Raw genomic sequence first — 16898 nt, forward strand, 5'->3', positions numbered from 1 at the left:
CCATCAAGAACCAGAGTGGTCCAGCAACTTGCAGCTCCTTCCATAGAAGGAAGGGGAAAGTTTGCAGAAGTACATGCAGAGGTTCAGCCGGGTGCACGGGAACATTCCAGACATCCACCTGGCAGCTATGATAGCCGCATTCTAGTCCAACGTACACAACCACAAGATACATTCCAAGATGAACGTCCGGTTGCCCAAGACTGTGAATGAGCTATACACTTTGGCGGATATGTGTGCCCGAACAGAGGAGGGGAGGCGACTCCCTAGCGAAGAAGATGGCATCGATGTTGACTCAGAGGATGACGATGACGCCACCAATCAGAAGAATAAGAAAAAGAAACACAACAAGAAGCGCAAGGATGAAGTAGTGTTGGATTTTGAAGGATCGAGCACTCCTAGTACCGGCAAGAAGGCCAAGACCAAGGCTCCCGGCAAGGAGGTTGCCGCGTGCACTGATTGCCGGGAGGCTGCGGTTGCCGACAAGGCTGGGAAGGCTGATGGGTCGTGTTGCAAGATCCATCGGACCAAGAACCACGATCTTCAAGAGTGTCATCAGGTTGAGCAACTCGTCAAGAAGCAGAAGGCTGAGTACAAGAAGTGTGACAAAGAGAGAGATCAAGATGGCGTTGGCGGGAAGAGCCGAGGCGGCAGAGGAGGTCTCCCAGGCAAGGCCCCACAGTATCAAGGGAAACCTGCCAAAGGCCATGAGAAGAAGGTGTTGGAAATATGCCCTAGAGGCAATAATAAAAGGGTTATTATTATATTTCCTTCTTCATGATAATTGTCTTTTATTCATGCTATAACTGTATTATCCGGAAATCGTAATACACGTGTGAATACACAGACCATAACATGTCCCTAGTGAGCCTCTAGTTGACTAGCTTGTTGGTCAACAGATAGTCATGGTTTCCTGACTATGGACATTAGATGTCATTGACAATGGGATCACATCATTAGGAGAATGATGTGATGGACAAGACCCAATCCTAAACATAGCACAAGATCGTGTAGTTCGTTTTGCTAGAGCTTTTTCAATGTCAAGTATCTCTTCCTTAGACCATGAGATCGTGTAACTCCCGGATACTGTAAGAGTGCTTTGGGTGTACCAAACGTCACAACATAACTGGGTGACTATAAAGGTGCACTACATGTATCTCCAAAAGTGTCTGTTGGGTTGACACGGATCGAGACTGGGATTTGTCACTCCGTATGACGGAGAGGTATCTCTGGGCCCACTCGGTAATGCATCATCATAATGATCTCAAAGTGACCAAGTGTTTGGTCACGGGATCATGCATTACGGTACGAGTAAAGTGACTTGCCGGTAACGAGACTGAACGAGGTATTGGGATACTGACGATCGCGTCTCGGGCATGTAACGTACCGATTGACAAAGGGAATTGTATACGAGGTTGTTCGAATCCTCGACATCGTGGTTCATCCGATGAGATCATCGAGGAGCATGTGGGAGCCAATATGGGTATCCAGATCCCGCTGTTGGTTATTGCCCGAGAGCCGTCTCGGTCATGTCTACGTGTCTCCTGAACCCGTAGGGTCTACACACTTAAGGTTCGGTGACGCTAGGGTTGTATGAATATGAGTATGCAGCATACCGAATGTTGTTTGGAGTCCCGGATGAGATCCCGGATGTCACGAGGAGTTCCGGAATGGTCCGGAGGTGAAGAATTATATATAGGAAGTGATATTTCGGCCATCGGGAAAGTTTCGGGGTTGCCCGGTATTGTACCGGGACCATCGAAAGGGTCCCGGGGGTCCACCGGGTGGGGCCACCCATCCCAGAGGGCCCCAAGGGCTGAAGTGGGGAGGGGAACCAGCCCATAGTGGGCTGGTGCGCCCCCCTTGGCCCACCCCCTACGCCTAGGGTTGAAATCCTAGGGTGAGGGGGCGCCCCACTTGCCTTGGGGGGTACTCCACCCCCTTGGCCGCCGCCCCCCTTGGGAGATTGGATCTCCCAGGGCCGGCGCCCCCCTTGGGGGCCTATATAAAGGGAAGGGGGAGGGGGCAGCCAGACCCTGAAGTTCTGGCGCCTCCCTCCCCCTGCTACACCTCTTCCTCCTCCGTCACGTTCTTGGCGAAGCCCTGCCGGAGTGCTGCTGTTCCACCACCACCACGCCGTTGTGCTGCTGCTGGAGCCATCATCATCAACCTCTCCTTTCCCCTTGCTGGATCAAGAAGGAGGAGACGTCATCCGCTCCGTACGTGTGTTGAACGCAGAGGTGCCGTCAGTTCTGCGCTAGGATCTCCGGTGATAGGATCACGACGAGAACGACTACTTCAACCCCGTTCTTTTGAACGCTTCCGCTCGCGATCTACAAAGTGGTATGTAGATGCATCTCCCATGACTCGTTGCTTAGATGAACTCATAGGTGGATCTTGGTGAAACCGTAGGAAAATTTTTAATTTTCTGCAACGTTCCCCAACAGTGGCATCATGAGCTAGGTCTATGCGTAGTTCTCTATTGCACGAGTAGAACACAATTTTGTTGTGGGCGTAGATCTTGTCAACTTGCTTGCCGCTACTAGTCCTATCTTGCTTCAGCGGTATTGTGGGATGAAGTGGCCCGGACCAACCTTACACGTACGCTTACGTGAGACCGGTTCCACCGACTGACATGCACTAGTTGCATAAGGTGGCTGGCGGGTGTCTGTCTCTCCCACTTTAGTTGGAGCGGATTCGATGAAAAGGGTCCTTATGAAGGGTAAATAGAAGTTGACAAAATCACATTGTGGTTATTCGTAGGTAAGAAAACGTTCTTTCTAGAACCCAATTGCAGCCACGTAAAAGATGCAACAACAATTAGAGGACGTCTAACTTGTTTTTGCAGCAATTGTCATGTGATGTGATATGGCCAGAAGTTGTGATGAATGATGAATGATATATTGTGTTGTATGAGATCATGTTCTTGTAATAGGAATCACGACTTTCATGTTGATGAGTATGACAACCGGCAGGAGCCATAGGAGTTGTCTTTATTTTTTGTATGACCTGCGTGTCATTGAAGAACGCCATGTAAATTACTTTACTTTATTGCTAAACGCGTTAGCCATAGAAGTAGAAGTAGTCGTTGGCGTGACAACTTCATGAAGACACAATGATGGAGATCATGATGATGGAGATCATGGTGTCATTCCGGTGACGAAGATGATCATGGAGCCCCGAAGATGGAGATCGAAGGAGCTATATGATATTGGCCATATCATGTCACTACTATATAATTGCATGTGATGTTTATTATGTTTTATGCATCTTGTTTACTTAGAACGGCGGTAGTAAATAAGATGATCCCTTATAATAATTTCAAGAAAGTGTTCCCCCTAACTGTGCACCGTTACTAAAGTTCGTCGTTTCGAAGCACCACGTGATGATCGGGTGTGATAGATCCTTACGTTCACATACAACGGGTGTAAGACAGATTTACACATGCAGAACACTTAGGGTTAACTTGACGAGCCTAGCATGTACAGACATGGCCTCGGAACACAGAGACCAAAAGGTCGAACACGACTCATATGGAAGATACGATCAACATGGAGATGTTCACCGACGATGACTAGTCCGTCTCACGTGATGATCGGACACGGCCTAGTCGACTCGGATCGTGTAACACTTAGATGACTAGAGGGATGTCTAATCTGAGTGGGAGTTCATTATAATAATTTGATAAGATGAACTTAATTATCATGAACTTAGTCTAAAACCTTTGCAAATATGTCTTGTAGATCAAATGGCCGCCGCTCATGTCAACATGAACTTCAACGCGTTCCTAGAGAAAACCATGCTGAAAGATGATGGCAGCAACTATACGGACTGGGTCTGGAACCTGAGGATCATTCTCATAGCTGCCAGGAAACAATATGTCCTAGAAGGACTGCTAGGTGATGCACCCGTCCCAGAGAACCAAGACATTATGAATGCTTGGCAGTCTCGTGCTGATGATTACTCCCTCGTTCAGTGCGGCATGCTTTACAGCTTAGAACCGGGGCTCCAAAAGCGTTTTGAGCAACACGGAGCATATGAGATGTTCGAGGAGCTGAAACTAGTTTTCCAAGCTCATGCCCGGGTCGAGAGATATGAAGTCTCCGACAAGTTCTATAGTTGTAAGATGGAGGAAAATAGTTCTGTCAGTGAGCATATACTCAAAATGTCTGGGTTGCACAACCGCATGTCCCAGCTGGACATTAACCTCCCGGATGAGGCGGTCATTGACAGACTCCTTCAGTCGCTCCCACCAAGCTACAAGAGCTTTGTGATGAACTACAATATGCAGGGGATGGTGAAGACCATTCCTGAAGTATTTTCAATGCTGAAGTCAGCAGAGGTTGAAATCAAGAAAGAACATCAAGTGTTGATGGTCAATAAGACCACTAAGTTCAAGAAGGGCAAGGGTAGGAAGAACTTCAAGAAGGATGGCAAATATGTTGCCGCGCCTGGTAAGCCAGTTGCCGGGAAGAAGTCAAAGAATGGACCCAAGCCTGAAACTGAGTGCTTTTATTGCAAGGGGAAGGTTCACTGGAAGCGGAACTGCCCCAAATACTTAGCGGACAAGAAGGCCGGCAACACTAAAGGTATATTTTATATACATGTAATTGATGTGTACCTTACCAGTACTCGTAGTAACTCCTGGGTATTTGATACCGGTGCCATTGCTCACATTTGTAACTCACATCAGGAGCTGCGGAATAAGCGGAGACTGGCGAAGGACGAGGTGACGATGCGTGTCGGGAATGGTTCCAAGGTCGATGTGATCGCCGTCGGCACGCTACCTCTACATTTACCTACGGGATTAGTTTTATACCTCAATAATTGTTATTTAGTGCCAAGTTTGAGCATGAACATTGTATCTGGATCTCGTTTAATACGAGATGGCTACTCATTTAAATCCAAGAATAATGGTTGTTCTATTTATATGAGAGATATGTTTTATGGTCATGCCCCGATGGTCAATGGTTTATTCTTAATGAATCTCGAACGTAATGTTACACATATTCATAGCGTGAATACCAAAAGATGTAAAGTTGATAACGATAGTCCCACATACTTGTGGCATTGCCGCCTTGGTCACATTGGTGTCAAGCGCATGAAGAAGCTCCATGCTGATGGACTTTTAGAGTCTCTTGATTATGAATCATTTGACACATGCGAACCATGCCTCATGGGCAAAATGACCAAGACCCCGTTCTCCGGAACAATGGAGCGAGCAACCAACTTGTTGGAAATCATACATACCGATGTGTGCGGTCCAATGAGCGTTGAGGCTCGCGGAGGATATCGTTATGTTCTCACTCTCACTGATGACTTGAGTAGATATGGGTATGTCTACTTGATGAAACACAAGTCTGAGACCTTTGAAAAGTTCAAGGAATTTCAGAATGAGGTAGAGAATCAACGTGACCGAAAGATAAAATTCTTACGATCGGATCGTGGAGGAGAATATTTAAGTCGCGAATTTGGTACACACTTAAGAAAATGTGGAATCGTTTCACAACTCACGCCGCCTGGAACACCTCAGCGTAACGGTGTGTCCGAACGTCGTAATCGCACTCTATTGGATATGGTGCGATCTATGATGTCTCTTACCGATTTGCCGCTATCATTTTGGGGATACGCTCAAGAGACAGCTACATTCACTTTAAATAGGGCACCGTCTAAATCCGTTGAGACGACACCGTATGAATTATGGTTTGGGAAGAAACCTAAGCTGTCGTTTCTAAAAGTTTGGGGATGCGATGCTTATGTCAAGAAACTTCAACCTGAAAAGCTCGAACCCAAGTCGGAAAAATGCGTCTTCATAGGATACCCTAAAGAAACCATTGGGTATACCTTCTACTTAAGATCCGAGGGAAAGATCTTTGTTGCCAAGAACGGATCCTTTCTGGAAAAAGAGTTTCTCTCGAAAGAAGTAAGTGGGAGGAAAGTAGAACTCGATGAAGTACTACCTCTTGAACGGGATAGTAGTGCAGCTCAGGAAAATGTTCCTGTGATGCCTACACCAACTGAAGAGGAAAATAATGATGATGATCAAGGTACTTCGGATCAAGTTGCTACTAAACTTCATAGGTCCACAAGGACACGTTCCGCACCAGAGTGGTACGGCAACCCTGTCCTGGAAATCATGTTGTTGGACAGCGGTGAACCTTCGAACTATGAAGAAGCAATGGCGGGCCCAGATTCCAACAAATGGCTTGAAGCCATGAAATCCGAGATAGAATCCATGTATGAAAACAAAGTATGGACTTTGACAGACTTGCCCGATGAACGGCAAGCGATAGAAAACAAATGGATCTTTAAGAAGAAGACGGACGCGGATGGTAATATTACCGTCTATAAAGCTTGACTTGTCGCTAAGGGTTATCAACAAGTTCAAGGGATTGACTACGACGAGACATTCTCTCCCGTAGCGAAGCTGAAGTCCGTCCGAATCATGTTAGCAATTGCCGCATACTATGATTATGAGATATGGAAGATGGACGTCAAAACGGCATTCCTTAACGGACATCTTAAGGAAGAACTGTATATGATACAGCCGGAAGGTTTTGTCGATCCTAAGAACGCTAACAAAGTATGCAAGCTCCAGCGATCCATTTATGGGCTGGTGCAAGCATCTCGGAGTTGGAACATTCCCTTTGATGAGATGATCAAAGCGTTTGGATTTATGAAGACTTATGGAGAAGCCTGCGTTTACAAGAAAGTGAGTGGGAGCTCTGTAGCATTTCTCATATTATATGTAGATGACATACTTTTGATGGGAAATGATATAGAACTTTTGTACAGCATTAAGGCCTACTTGAATAAGTGTTTTTCAATGAAGGACCTTGGAGAAGCTGCTTATATATTAGGCATCAAGATCTATAGAGATAGATCGAGATGCCTCATAGGTCTTTCACAAAGCACATACCTTGATAAGATTTTGAAGAAGTTCAAAATGGATCAGTCCAAGAAGGGGTTCTTGCCTGTATTGCAAGGTGTGAGATTGAGCTCGGCTCAATGCCCGACCACGGCAAAAGATAAAGAAGAGATGAGTGTCATCCCCTATGTTTCAGCCATAGGATCTATTATGTATGCCATGCTCTGTACCAGACCTGATGTAAACCTTGCCGTAAGTTTGGTAGGAAGGTACCAAAGTAATCCCGACAAGGAACACTGGACAGCGGTCAAGAATATCCTAAAGTACCTGAAAAGGACGAAGGACATGTTTCTCGTTTATGGAGGTGACGAAGAGCTCATCGTAAAGGGTTACATCGATGCTAGCTTCGACACAGATCTGGATGACTCTAAGTCACAAACCGGAATGTGTATATGTTCAATGGTGGAGCAGTAAGCTGGTGCAGCTGCAAGCAGAGCGTCGTGGCGGGATCTACATGTGAAGCGGAGTACATGGCAGCCTCGGAGGCAGCGCATGAAGCAATTTGGGTGAAGGAGTTAATCACCGACCTAGGAGTCATACCCAATGTGTCGGGGCCGATCAAACTCTTCTATGACAACACTGGAGCTATTGCCCTTGCCAAGGAGCCCAGGTTTCACAAGAAGACCAGGCACATCAAGCGTCGTTTCAACTCCATCCGTGAAAATGTTCAAGATGGAGACATAGATATTTGCAAAGTACATACGGATCTGAATGTCGCAGATCCGTTGACTAAACCTCTCTCGCGAGCAAAACATGATCAACACCAGAACTCTATGGGTGTTCGATTCATCACAATGTAACTAGATTATTGACTCTAGTGCAAGTGGGAGACTGTTGGAAATATGCCCTAGAGGCAATAATAAAAGGGTTATTATTATATTTCCTTGTTCATGATAATTGTCTTTTATGCATGCTATAACTGTATTATCCGGAAATCGTAATACACGTGTGAATACACAGACCATAACATGTCCCTAGTGAGCCTCTAGTTGACTAGCTCGTTGGTCAACAGATAGTCATGGTTTCCTAACTATGGACATTAGATGTCATTGACAACGGGATCACATCATTAGGAGAATGATGTGATGGACAAGATCCAATCCTAAGCATAGCACAAGATCGTGTAGTTCGTTTTGCTAGAGCTTTTTCAATGTCAAGTATCTCTTCCTTAGACCATGAGATCGTGTAACTCCCGGATACCGTAAGAGTGCTTTGGGTGTACCAAACATCACAACGTAACTGGGTGACTATAAAGGTGCACTACAGGTATCTCCAAAAGTGTCTGTTGGGTTGACACGGATCGAGACTGGGATTTGTCACTCCGTATGACGGAGAGGTATCTCTGGGCCCACTCGGTAATGCATTATCATAATGAGCTCAAAGTGACCAAGTGTTTGGTCACGGGATCATGCATTACGGTACGAGTAAAGTGACTTGCCGGTAACGAGACTGAACGAGGTATTGGGATACCGATGATCGAGTCTCGGGCATGTAACCTACCGATTGACAAAGGGAATTGTATACGGGGTTGTTCGAATCCTCGACATCGTGGTTCATCCGATGAGATCATCGAGGAGCATGTGGGAGCTAACATGGGTATCTAGATCCGCTGTTGGTTATTTCCCGAGAGCCGTCTCGGTCATGTCTACGTGTCTCTCGAACCCGTAGGGTCTACACACTTAAGGTTCGGTGATGCTAGGGTTGTATGAATATGAGTATGCAGCTTACCGAATGTTGTTCGGAGTCCCGGATGAGATCCCGGACGTCACGAGGAGTTCCGGAATGGTCCAGAGGTGAAGAATTATATATAGGAAGTGATATTTCGACCATCGGGAAAGTTTCGGGGTCACCCGGTATTGTATCGGGACCACCGAAAGGGTCCCGGGGGTCCACCGGGTGGGGCCACCCATCCCGGAGGGCCCCAAGGGCTGAAGTGGGGAGGGGAACCAGCCCATAGTGGGCTGGTGCGCCCCCCTTGGCCCACCCCCTGCGCCTAGGGTTGAAACCCTAGGGTGGGGGGGCGCCCCACTTGCCTTGGGGGGTACTCCACTCCCTTGGCCGCCGCCCCCCTTGGGAGATTGGATCTCCCAGGGCCGGCGCCCCCCCTGGGGGCCTATATAAAGGGAAGGGGGGAGGGGGCAACCGGACCCTAAAGTTCTGGCGCCTCCCTCCCCCTGCTACACCTCTTCCTCCTCCGTCACGTGCTTGGCGAAGCCCTGCCGGAGTGCTGCTGTTCCACCACCACCACGCCGTTGTGCTGCTGCTAGAGCCATCATCATCAACCTCTCCTTTCCCCTTGCTGGATCAAGAAGGAGGAGCCGTCATCCGCTCCGTACGTGTGTTGAACGCGGAGGTGCCGTCAGTTCGGCGCTAGGATCTCCGGTGATAGGATCACGACGAGAACGACTACTTCAACCCCGTTCTTTTGAATGCTTCCGCTCGCGATCTACAAAGTGGTATGTAGATGCATCTCCCATGACTCGTTGCTTAGATGAACTCATAGATGGATCTTGGTGAAACCGTAGGAAAAAATTTAATTTTCTGCAACGTTCCCCAACAGAAGGAATGCGATGGCGGGAGTGATGAAGGAGATGAAGAGGAAACTAGTTAGTAGGAGTTCTAGAAGGCCACTCACGCCCTATGCATTGACGGAGGTGCATCCTTGCACTCCTCTCACCGCCAGCTTAAACGGTGGGTGCGTGAGGTCAATGTCGTAGAGCCAGCGGCCGATTCCGGGAAGCCACTCAAGTGGTCCCGCACGCCCATCATCTTTGATGAAGAGGATCACCCTGACCGCTCATGCTTAAACATCACTCTGGATAAATGTTTAAAACTAAAATAAAGGGCATGTGTTAACTACATGAGGCATAACAGGAACCAAATATAGCGTTCAAACTGGTATTGATGAAACTAAACTGCATAGTTCCGAATTTCACATAATGAACATCACATTGTGAATAACTGAAATAAACAAGGCATATACGATCACTATAACAACCAAATATAGCCACTAAAAATTAGACAGAGGCTCACCGCAACCAACCTAACAAGCAAATACAGATCTGCTTGAAAACTAGACAAATGCTCACTGCAACCAACCTAATAAGCAAATACAGATAAACAAGGCATCTGCTTGAAAACTGGACAAATGCTTACTGGAAACAACATAACAACCAAATACAGATAAACAAGGCATCTGCCTAAAAACTGGACAAATGCTCACTTCAACCAACCTAATAACCAAATACAGATAAATAAAGCATCTGCTTGAAAACTGGACAAATGCTCACTGTAACCAACCTAACAACCAAATAGAGATAAACAAGGCATCTGCTTGACAACTGGACAAATGCTCACTGCAACCAACCTAACAACCAAATAGAAATAAACAAGGCATATACTCATTATAAACAACCAAATATAGCCATTCATGAAACTGAAGTGGACAATTCATACTTAAACATCACATAGCCCTATTGCATAACTGAAATAATTAAACATGACACAATTGAAACACCGCATGGAAAAAGCTATGACAACAAAGTGTATGAGTTGGCTAGCTTGAAAAAGTAAGAGTTGCTGATAGGATATTGCCTCACTTGTCATGGATGGATCCTTCCACTTGGAAGAGCATAGAACCATGGTGCGCTCCTTGATGTCGCATATGGACTATTTCACCTTGGAAGAGCCGTAGTGGGTGCCCTTCTCGTGGTCGTGATCAATGAGATCTGACTTGGCAGCCGAGGATCCCAAGCCGCCGCTATAGAACATGTCCTTCAGAAATGACAAAATGGGCTCGATAACCCACAAGGAGTGCAAATCCTTGACTGTGTGGCAGAGGAGATCAGCTGCAGGGACTTCAAAGAGGTCGACGACGATTGAATCAGGGGTGTTGGGGATGGACCACTTAACCTGTAACATGGCCCGCGTGAAGCCGTCGCTGTCGACGAGCTTGATGTCATAGTCGGTTTTCCCGAGATATAGTAATACGTGAGCCCGCTCATGTGAAGCCTTTGGCATGGCAACATAGTCAACATCCTCGCTGGCTTCTGTAGCAAGGTGTTCCTCCAGGATTGACAGGTCAGCACAAACAATGGCCACCTCGCCATCATCCACCAGAGAGGCCACGATAAACCTATTTTGGGTCGTACGCTTGTCATGCTCCCCCGGATATGTGGTCGGGCTAAGGCTGTGACTCTCTGGAGTAGGGGATGTGCATCTGGAGGGGAGCCGTTGGGTAAACTGAACATTATTATCTAAGCTAGAAGGCATGGGTAGACCGGCAGGGGTTGGCAGCGGTGGTGGTGGCGAGCTACGGTTCGAGGAGGGAGAGGGGTGGGGGTGTGTGAGCTGTGGAGGGGGCGGGGTGGTCTTTGAGGATATTGTCGGTGTTTTGGATATGGGGGTACCCAGACTTGCCTGCCTGCGGCCCACTGTGTGGCTCCATCGACGGCCTGGTACGGCCCACCTTCAGCATCAACAACTCAAGACCCTCATGAGGGGCCAAGCCTCGTGATGCGGATGACGCCAAGACCTCCAAGGGGATCGGCCTGCTCAGGTTGGATCCCGAGGGCTGGAGAGTTCTATGCAAGGTGCACCTCACAAGGCTCAGCTGACGTGAGCCATGACGACCAAGGCCAGGCGGGCGCCAGCGGGCGCAGAGTACTAGTTTCCTCTTGGGTGCAAAGGAGGCAAGCAGCAGGCGCGGAGTCCTGAGGAATCAGCCAAATGTTTCCATTCTGGTGCAACAAGACCAAGACCACCAGGACGGCAGGACGGAGGTCGTCGCCGAGCCCACTGCAGCGTCACGACCTGATGATTTTCGCAGGCGAAGACCACTTTAGTCAGGATAGGATGTACTTCCTATCCCCCTTTAAATCTAGCCGTTGTGGGATCCCTTCCCGCCAACATTTGGGAAGAGGACCAAGGCCACTATAAATAGGACTTAGCCACCACCATAGGAGGGGATTGGATCCATTCTCACCCAACCGCCTCACCAGCTCTCTTGAGCTCAAGAACACCTCACCTCCTGAGGCTAGTTCATCCACTATACTAGTTCATCCTCAGACCTCGCGGCAGTCCACCAAAACACCGGAGTAGGGTATTACACAACAAGGTGGCCCGAACTAGGATAAACTGTTGTGTCTCTCTGTCCTTTTGAGCTCGACGCGCTAGGCTTAGAAGATCGCAAGTAGGCAGGCTGGGTAGGTTGGGATCTTCGCATGCACCCTAGAGTTCGAACCAATCAATGGTTTGTGGAACCTGAAATTCGACAGATATGCCGCGGCTAATGAAAGTTTTACTAATTGTTTGTGGAGATGGTGGTGGATGAGGGAGGCCGACAGTTCAAATGCATCGGCTACTATAATTTTACTATAAGATCGGTGGTGGAGGAGTGGGGGCGACGGTTGAAATATCGCGACTACTAAAATTTGGGTAAAGGAATTGAAGCGGGGCGAGAGCAACCAAGATTGCACATGATCCAAAAAGAATAATTATGTATGATAATAAGTAAAAGCCGCGTAACCACTATTTTTTGCATCGCTCAAGGTGGGTAGCTTTTCTTGAGATTTCTAGCTTGTTGGTTTATCGCACACGGTCCGTCCTAATTTTAAGACGCGGGCGTGGAATTAATCCTAAATATCCTGTACACATTATGATGTGGAGCATCCCATGGACATCACCATGTCAAGAGTCCATTCGGCAAGTGACACGTGCGACATGTACTTCACATACTTGAAGGTGGATCATCGCGTTTACACGTGTTCACTTGACCCCTTCGAGGGTGGTATACTACTTGACACTCCACACATGTGCATACACAGGTATTGTCGGAGCTTCACGGATGATGAGGAGGAGTACAAGCACCAAGGAAATACTACACCATCTATGAGAGAAGCATGGAAGAGGAGACGGAAGAAGACGGAGCTGCTGAAGCTACATGATCCAGACATTCAGAGCCGATAGCTCGGACATCCGGCATTCCCCCAGAAATTCGGCAGAGGAGTAAAATAGCGAAGACCATCACATGGCTGGACATTTGGCCAGTGCCCGTACATCTGGCGTCTCACGAGCAGCCGGACATCCAGCCCCAGCCTGGACATCCGGCGCCTGCCCGCATGCATGGACAGGGGCCGAGGCCCTTGTATCCCCCTCTCACTTACCCCTTCATGAACTTGCTTAATGGTTAAGGAAAAATCAATGGATATAAAGACCTGACATATGGAGAACTATGAAAGCCTTCGTCTTTTAATATTAGGTAAAGATGTACCTTATAGATCTATGTGTTTGTTAGTCTAGTGGATGTGTGATTGGCCTTGTTCTTGAGTGCTCTCTTGTGATTTCTTCCCGTTCTTCCCTGTGTTCTTCATGTTCTTTGAGGAATACCCCTCCAATTTGTGAAAGACCAGTGATAGAGACGAGGGGCCCAATATTTTTTGATGAGATGATAACTATCGATTTGGTGGAGTCAAGTTTGACGATCCGACTATGAACGTGCAACAATGTTGCGCCTTAGCAATCGCTAAACCAATCTCTTGAGGTTACTAACGATGCCGGAACCATGATCAGCCTGACCACGAAAGTCTATTCCTCCATGCAATCAAAGAACAAGCAAGAATATAATAATGCAATCTGAATATTGTGAATATATATGAAGTATTGATAAAAGTGGGGATCTAAAAGCGGTCTTGGTCTAGTCGTTGGACACAAACAAAGTACACGAAGTTGCAATGGCTAACTTTTAACTAAACAAATCCCTAGAAAAAGCTACTAGGTTGATCTACTTATATAGGAGAAATGGATGGCAGCCAAGGAGGTGGGAGGACGTCCCAAGGCAGCCTAAAACTAACCCTAGGCCATACAAGGCCCATGGGCCCAAGTGGAGGTGATGCAACACCTTTGGACTTATAGTTTGACTCGGATTCTGCTGCAGTGTTAGATTGTTTGATCAATATCTCAATGCTCCGGACAAATTTGAAAGTGAATCGAATTGGGTTGGAAAGAGTACGAAATCTATTTTCCAACAAAAAAAGAATCACCCATCAGAGTCCGGATGAAAGAGATCTTGTTGTTTTGAGTCGGGTATGTTTGTGCAGTCCGAATCTGAGACCAGAACATGACAAACTTGGACTCTATCTTCTCTTGGCCCAAAAGTGATGTGAGAGGACTTTTTGAACAACACCTAAACTTCTATTTTTCCTTATATTCATATGTGGAATGTACAAATGTCCCATACACCTGTAATTAGACATGGCACAAAAGTTTGTGAAGTATTTTTGTCCTCGATAAATAAATAAATTATTGCATAGTTTGCATTAGAAATCACCTCACAAATATGCATGTATGCAATATTTTTGGTCGTTTACAGGGTAGTCATGTCATCATCAATCGGCCCCTAGGGTTCCACCCTACATCATCTTGGTATCATGAGCCACGTTGATCACGAAATTGGAGTCCTCCCCTTCGTTTCCTAGCCTAATTTTGCTTGTTTTTGTCCTAATTCGAAAATCCCCACCATTTTTTTAAGATTTGTTGGTTTCATGAGATTTTTTTGATTTTGACCTATGGATTCGAAGTATTTCAAGCGGATCTAGCTTTTCCCCATCTTTCTCTGCATTTCCATCCATGAAATTCATCCAATTTTGCCATTGGAATCATCCATTTCCGCCCCAAATTGAGTTTACGAGCCCCAAATCAAGACCTGGATTTGTCACACCGGACATTCGGGCCACAGGTCGGACATCCAGACCATCGGGTCATACATCCGACTCCTGCAATGCAAAAAACGCGCAGGTTTCTGGACTGCCAGCCCCGGAAATCCGGGCTCCTCCCGGACATGTGACCCCTCGGATTTTAGCCAGCAGTCTTTCACCATTTCGGTCATAACTTTCACATCCGGAGTCCGATTTTCGTGTTCTTTAACTCATCGGATAGCTACTGAAATTCCCCATCCACCTAGATAGGTTCCAACACCATTTGACCCCATCAAAATTTTGACATTTTGGCATCTTTTCCTAGGTCCTCCACCATATCACCCGCATTACCACCATTCGACTTCCGCAACCTAACCCATTTTAATCCATATAGCATTTGTGGTGGCTTGAGTTGTGATTCGAGTCTCCTAAGGTGTTTCGACTACTTAGGGACAGTTACTTCTTCATCAACCACCACCATAACTTCTGCATAACCTTACACACCATACATTTTCACCACCTTAACCCAATTTTGTTAGAGATTGTTTGAGTTGTGGTTTGTGTCTTCTAAGGTATTTTGGCTACTTAAGGACGGTGACTTCAACTCCGACTCGCATAATCTACCACCTCCACTTCTGCATTGCCAACTCCGAAACCACCACCACTTTTTGCTACCACCATTTGACATTTGACGTTTGAGATTTTGAGTTCATGGATTTTCCTTTCTTAAGGTGTTTCGGCTAATTAGGAATGGTTGGACATCAAGAACACTACCACTCATCATCACCATGGATTCAACATCGACAACAACTACTTCATCATTATCCGTACTTGCTTATAAACAGCAAACGATCGACGGTAACCTCGACGACATCATTGTACATTCTCCCTTGCCATTGCATTGTTAACCCCCGAGCCAATTTTGCGTTACTTTCCTATCGAGACTAGCCATTTAAGCATTGTTGGGCAACCCTACTTGTGCACATTAGTGATACTTGTTCCGCATAGCTATCATAGCGTGTACATATCCACGTATCATCTCTTGTCTCATACATTGTTCCCACATATACAAAATTGCTATCTTGGTTTGAGCATTCCACATAGTGGCCATATCATATAAAAAACTTCTAAGAAAAGACAAAAATAAAGATCTTGTAAGAAAGAGCCATAGAATCATACCACATTTCATATCATAATTCATCATCGTGAGTACAACACCAGAAACCATACATACATAGCATAGTTGGGATAGAAAGTCGATACGTTTTGTATCTTCTAGGTTGTGCACAAGTTCATATCTCGCCTATTGATCAATCGTGCTAGCGTCTCTTTAGTGTTGTGCAACAAGAGCATTTTCCGGGGATTCCAAATTTTGAGCTCATTCCTTAGTTGCACGACCCCATTTTATCTATCTGTCTATGCGTTTCCATGTGCCATTCATTGCCATTGGTCTACTTGTTTCACATGCGCATTCGTGAATCTTTTTCAACATTATTGACTCTTACTAACAATTGCTTGAATTTTTTGCCACTTGTCCTAACCAAGCCACTCGATAAGCTTTACTTTGTAGGTGTGAGTGACAAAGTCCGGTACCAATTCCACTATTCTTTCATTTCACATTGAGTGAAATGGGATACATCCTCAACTTTGGGAAAAAGGTATATTGGTATTGTTTATCTCATTTCCTACTCACCTCTACTTGAGTCTTCTGATGGATAGGCAAAGCACATCTACTTTGGTCTACAACAACAATGACGAGTTTGATGCCATGAAAAACTTCATCGATACCAAGATGGAAGCTCGGATGGAGGAGCTCAAAGCCCGCATCAAGACCGGCAAGAGATCTCCCTCATATTTGAGAAGACGCTCAAGTGCACATGCTGCCGAGCTACCATCTCCGGTCACATCGGCATCGACACCATCACCAACGAGAACCTGAAGGTCAACAGCTCAACACCAACCACCGCTCTACGACTTCACCATCTACCTTGGCATCTTCACCAAGCGACTTCGAGGCATCTTCGCCGACAAGCACCTCAAGATTACGCTCAAGAGAAGCTCCCAAGCTCAAGGTCATGACTTTCATGAGATTCTACGACATTTACACCAACCACAAGATTCCTTTCTATGGGACTCAAGATCCCGAGGAGTATCTTGGGTGGGAGCACAAAATGGACAACTACCTCAAGCTACATCAAGTCCCCTCCAAAGATCAAGTGAAGTGCGCCACAAGTAACTTCCACGACTACGCATCAACATGGTGGCTTCACACACCTTCC

Source organism: Triticum dicoccoides, chromosome 4B (assembly GCF_002162155.2).
Source record: "Triticum dicoccoides isolate Atlit2015 ecotype Zavitan chromosome 4B, WEW_v2.0, whole genome shotgun sequence".
Classification (NCBI taxonomy): domain Eukaryota; kingdom Viridiplantae; phylum Streptophyta; class Magnoliopsida; order Poales; family Poaceae; genus Triticum; species Triticum dicoccoides.